Raw genomic sequence first — 5,622 nt, 5'->3', positions numbered from 1 at the left:
GAGGAGGAGAAAGAAGAGGAGATTGGACAGTCATTTGCCTGAAATTATAGTGTTCCCTGCTTGAGCAGGGGGTTGGGCTAGATGACCTTCAGGGTCCCTTCAATCTCTTGTTATTTTGAGGAAGAGGAGGAGGAGGAGGAGGAGGAGGAGGAGGAGGAGAAAGAAGAGGAGATTGGACAGTCATTTGCCTGAAATTAAAGGGTTCCCTGCTTGAGCAGGGGGTTGGGCTAGATGACCTCCCAGGCCCCTTTCCAACTCTTCTATTCTATTCTATTCTATTCTATTCTATTCTATTCTATTCTATTCTATTCTATTCTATTCTATTCTATTCTACTCCCTGCTTCCAGCAGCCAAGCCAAGCTCTCCATACCTTTCGCAGACAGGAAAAAAAAAGGTGGTCCTCGCGTGTGTCTCTCTCGCCCCTTTTGTTTCTCCCCACCTCTCCGATACAAACGGGGCTCTTGTGCAGGCACGACTCGAACCAGCGTCTTCACCCCTGACACGAAGAGAAAGGCAGAAAGAGGACCGGATTCATGGTCCTTTGAACGCCCCTCTCGTGGGCTTGCACCACCAGGCACCGGGGAGCCATCAGCTTGCGTCGCCTTTACAAAGAGCTCCATTGTCATATCTCTCGCACAACGTTGTGCACTCTGGATTTCAGGGGTCCAACTTGTGGGTCATTTCCCCCTCCAGCCCGCTGGAACACTGTTGCCTCATAGGCCAGGAGATGGCCGGGGGGGGGCGTCCTTTGGGAAAAACCCCTCGAAGGAAAACACTCCAAGCGGAACGACTGAATTCAGGGCCAGAAGTTTTGAAAAAAGTATAGATCAGGTGAAGTGGAACCACAACTCCTGCACAACTGCAGGTTGTCAGGCTGTTAAGCTCTTTCCAGGACCAACAATCCCCAGGGCCAAGTCACCACCCGTTTTGACCACAGGCAGTCCTCGACTTACGACCACAATCGGGCCCAAAATTTATCTTGCTGCTGCAGTCGTTAAGCGAATCGCTGCAATTGTTAAATCAGTAACACAGTGGCTGAGTGAATCTGGATCCCCCCATTGGCTTTGCTAGTCAGAGGGTCACAAAAGGGATCACACGACCCCGGGGACACTGCGACCGTCATAAATAGGAGTCAGTTACCCAGCGTCCCAATTCTGATCACGCGACCACTGGGATGCTGCCGAGGTCGTAAGTTTGAAAACGGTCCTAGGTCTTTTTTCAGTGCCGTTGTAACTTTGAACAGTCACTAAATGAAGCGTTGTAAATCGAGGACTATTTATACATGCATCTGAATTTTGATCATGTGATCATGGGGGTGTGTGCTGTAACGGTCGTAAGTGTGAAAACAGTCTTAAGTGTGAAAAACGGTCCTAAGTCCCTTTTTTCACTGGCACTGTAACTTTGAACGGTTGCTAAGTGAGTCAAGGATGACCTGAAAAGGCAACCTCTGAGCATTGGTCCAATGCTTTTTCAATGATACAAGCGGTCCTTGACTTATAACAGCTGGAACCGTAACTTTCATTGTTAAGCTGCCTTGATCATTCCTGCTTTGAAGAATGTGATGCTCAAATATTTCAATATTTGAACATGGCTGGACTTCAATTCCCAGAATTCCTAGCAAAGAGCCAGCAGACCAGGGAATTCTGGGAGTTGAAGTCCAAACAGTGGCCTAGTTTGAGACGGAGAAATAGAGCTTCTTCCGTGCTCTTCATTAACACCCTACACCTGAATTGCAGGAAGTCCTCGACTTACAATGCTTCATTTAGTGACCATTTGAGGTTACAATACTGAGAAAAGGGGCCTATGATTGTTTTTCACACTTAACGACCGTTGCAGCCTTCCCATGATCATGTGACTAAAATTCAAACACTTGGTTACTGACTCATATTTATGACGGTGTTGCAGTGTCCTGGGGTCACGTGATCCCCTTTTGTGACTTTCTAACCGGATTCGTTTAACAACCATGTGATTAACTTAACAACTGCAGAGATCTGCTTAACAACCAAAGCAAGAATGGTCCTAAAATGAGGCCAAACTCATTTAATAACTATCTCGATTAGCAACAGGAACTTTGAGCTCGTCGTACGTCGAGAACTACCTGGACTGGCGTGGCATAGGAGACTTTTTTTCTTAAGAACAACCAGCAGCATTAAAATCTGAATTCTGGGCCTGCTTCTTATTCTCACAACACTCCTGACAACACAGATTGTGACTGTGCATAAATCTACCGAGGTAAGCCAGAATTGCGAGGAATCCAGATGTGGCTCTCTCTGGGGTACACAGAGGCTCCAGCTGCTGCCCCCCCCTCCCCGGGGAATCTGCCTTTCCACCTTTTCTGTTTGTGACAGATTTTGTACATTTTTACACAGAAAGAAAAAAAAACCACCCAGAGAAGAAACTCACAAAAAGACACAGGTTATTCTTAAACCGGGTTTCTCAACCTTGCTGACTTTCAGATGGGTGGACTTCAGCTCCCAGAATTCCCCAGCTGGCAAAAATCAAGTCCCCTTACAGTTAGTCCTTGATTTATGACCAATCATTTAACAACCTTTTCAAGTTACGATGGATACCCGAAAGCTACTTACAACCATTTTAATGTGTGTTGTTGTGTGTACAGGTAAATGACAATAAGTTATCTCATATTATCCAGATCTCATATGCAAATGGCTACACACAAATACACACACACACACACACACACACAAACACGACACAGAGACAGATGCTGTCACACGACTGCCTTACAGGCACTTAGCCAGGGGCTGACTTTTAAGGTTAGGGTTCTAGTATTCTTTTAGGATTTTTGCCAATTCCAGCCTTTTGTGGCAAAAAGTGCCCATAGGAATACACTGATTCACTTAACAACCGCTGCAAACATAATCCAGTCATGCGGGTGCCTTGACTCATGATTTATGATGGAAATTCTCGTCTCCGATAAGGGTTATAAGTTACATAATCACAGGGGAAACATATTTTTACTAATACAGGTACACCTCAACTAACAGCAATTCATTTAGTGACCGCTCAAACTTACAACTGCATTGAAAAAAATAACCTGTTACTGTTTTTCACCCTTACATCCACTGCTACAGCAGCAGTCACCTGATCAAAATTAGGACACTTGGCAACTGACTCATATTTATGACGGTCACAGAGTTCCGGGGTTGTGTGATCCCCTTTTGCGACCTTCTGACAAGCAAAGTCAATGGGGAAGCCCAGATTCACTTAACAACCTTGTCACTAGCTTTAACAACCACAGTGTTTCACTTAACAACTGTGGCAAGAAAAGTCATAAAATTGGACCCAAACTCACTTAACGGCTGTCTTGCTTAGCAACAGAAATTTTGGGTCAGTTGTGGCCGTAAGTTGAGGACTACCTATAAAGGGAAGAGCAAAACTTGAAAAAGCAGCAATAGAAAATATAAAGAATTCCTTGGTGGTCTCTCATCCAGACTTAGTTCAGCCAAGATTGGTCATGTGCTGCCCCCTGGTGGAAGCAGGGTGTAATTTTAGCACACATTCTTTGTCTCAATTATTCTCAGATAGTCCGCGCCTTACAATCGTTTATTAGTGACTATTCAAAGTTAAAGTGGCACTGAAAAAAGTGAAATATGACCACTTCTCGCACTTACGACCATTGCAGTATCCCCATGGTCATGTGATCAAAATTCAAATGCTTGGTAACTGATTCATATTTATGACTGTTGCACTGTCCCGGGGTCACGTGATTCCCTTTGGCGACTTTCCAACAAGCAAAATCAATGGGGAAGCCAGATTCACTTAACAACCGTGTGACTAACTGCAGTGATTCACTTAACAACTGTGGCAAAGAAGTTCATAAAATGGGGCAAAACTCATTTAACAACTGTCTTGCTTAGCGACAAAAATTTTGGACTCAGCTGTGGTCGTAAGTTGAGCACTCCCTGTAACAAATATTTCACCATCATCCCCCAACATCCAACCATTTGGACGGACAGGTTCTTGGGGCGAGCCGAGTGCGAGAGAAGATGGGGGAGAAGATTGACAGTCTTCCAACAGTTCCAAATAGACCATCCACTAACCTGGACCAGGCCAGGATTTTTCAGCAAAGGAATAAGCCAGGCGTCCAAGATTGCAGCTTTTTTTTCTGATTCTGGAGAAAATAAAATAAAATAAAGAAAATTGTCAATCAAATAATTTTTCTGCGAAAGCGGGTTGGACTAGATGACCTCAATGGTCCTTCCAGGTATAAGATTTAGTTTCTACAGCAATGCAATTGCCATCTCCTAGATTTTTTTAGTGGCACAATAAATATAAGGTATGTACGCTACCAACCCATTTATATCCATCCTCCCAAGTATAGATAATCCTTGACATACATCCATTCGTTTAGTGACCGTTCAAATTTACAACGGTACTGAAAAACCTGAATTATGACTTTTTTCACGTTTATGACCATTGCAGCCTCCCCATGGTCACCTGATCAAAATTCAGACGCTTGGCAACCTATGTCCCTTCATTTCAGCAGATCGTGAGAACGCAGCATGGGGAAGGGACGCGTGTCTAGGACTTGCTTGGCTGCTCGCTAACGCGACTCTTTAGCTGCCCCCGGAAGAAAGACGCGTGATGGCTCCGAAGAAGCCCGGAGACGGCCAATTTTTCCTTCCCGCCGGGGCCCACTCACCTCTCGGGTGCTGCTGCCCCCGTCCGTTCAGACGACAAGCGGGCTGGGTTTGGGCTGGAACAGAAGCCGGCCCGGTTTAAGCACCCCAGTCTGCCAGAGGTACAAAACACCCGAGTTACGCCGCTTCGGGTTTTTTCGTACCGGAGCCGGCTAGGAGAGCCACGTGCACGCTCAAGGATGCACGTCTGAATGCAACCAGCCGTCCCTCTGTCTCGCGGGTCCGCTAGGCAGCGGGTACCCGCAGCAGCTAGATGCAACCGTTGCAAACGCCGCGGCTCCGGGTGCGCAATTGCGCGCACATCCACGCCATGGAAACTCCAGGCTCTGGAGCCCAGCCAGGACTGGCAGACCCACCGGGGAGGAGGGGGCCAGCTTGGGACGCCCCCTCTGGAGAGAAAAGGGCCCGTCCCGGGACGGAGGAGCCCCCTCGGCTGCCTGCCGGGACCGCGCAAAACGCATCGCAGGGAACGTTCCCAAAGGGGTTTTGCACCGCTGGAGTCCGAGGAGGTGGTGAACGTTTTTGGGGAGAAGGATTGGATTGCGCCCCCAAGCTTTTCTCCCTTCTTTTTTCCTCCCTTCCCTCCTTCTTTCCTTCCCTGTTTTTGCTCCTTTCTTTTGTCCTTTTTCTTTCTATCCCTTCCTCCCTCTCTCCCTCCGTCCCTTCCTTCCTTCGCAATCTACTTTTCTTCTCCCCCACCCCAACCTCCTCGCTCACCCTTGAAAGTTTGCAAAGTTTTGCCCTTATAAAGCCTGCGCTGCTTAAAACCTCTCCCAGCTACACTCGCACCCACCCGTGCTGTGGGTGGAGGTTCACAAGATTGCAAGTGTTGCTTAAAGTTTTAAAATCAAAGTTCCCAGCAATTAGAATTGGGAGAAACTTAATTTGCATTTATGCATGCATTTAATTAGGAAAATGCAACTTTGTAATAGGTGGGCAGTTGCAAACAAATATGTTTGTG

The sequence above is a fragment of the Vipera ursinii genome (assembly GCF_947247035.1).
Source record: "Vipera ursinii genome assembly, chromosome: Z".
In the NCBI taxonomy this organism is placed as follows: Eukaryota; Metazoa; Chordata; class Lepidosauria; order Squamata; family Viperidae; genus Vipera; species Vipera ursinii.
The sequence above is the reverse complement of the archived record's forward strand: the minus strand, read 5'-3'. Positions refer to the sequence as shown.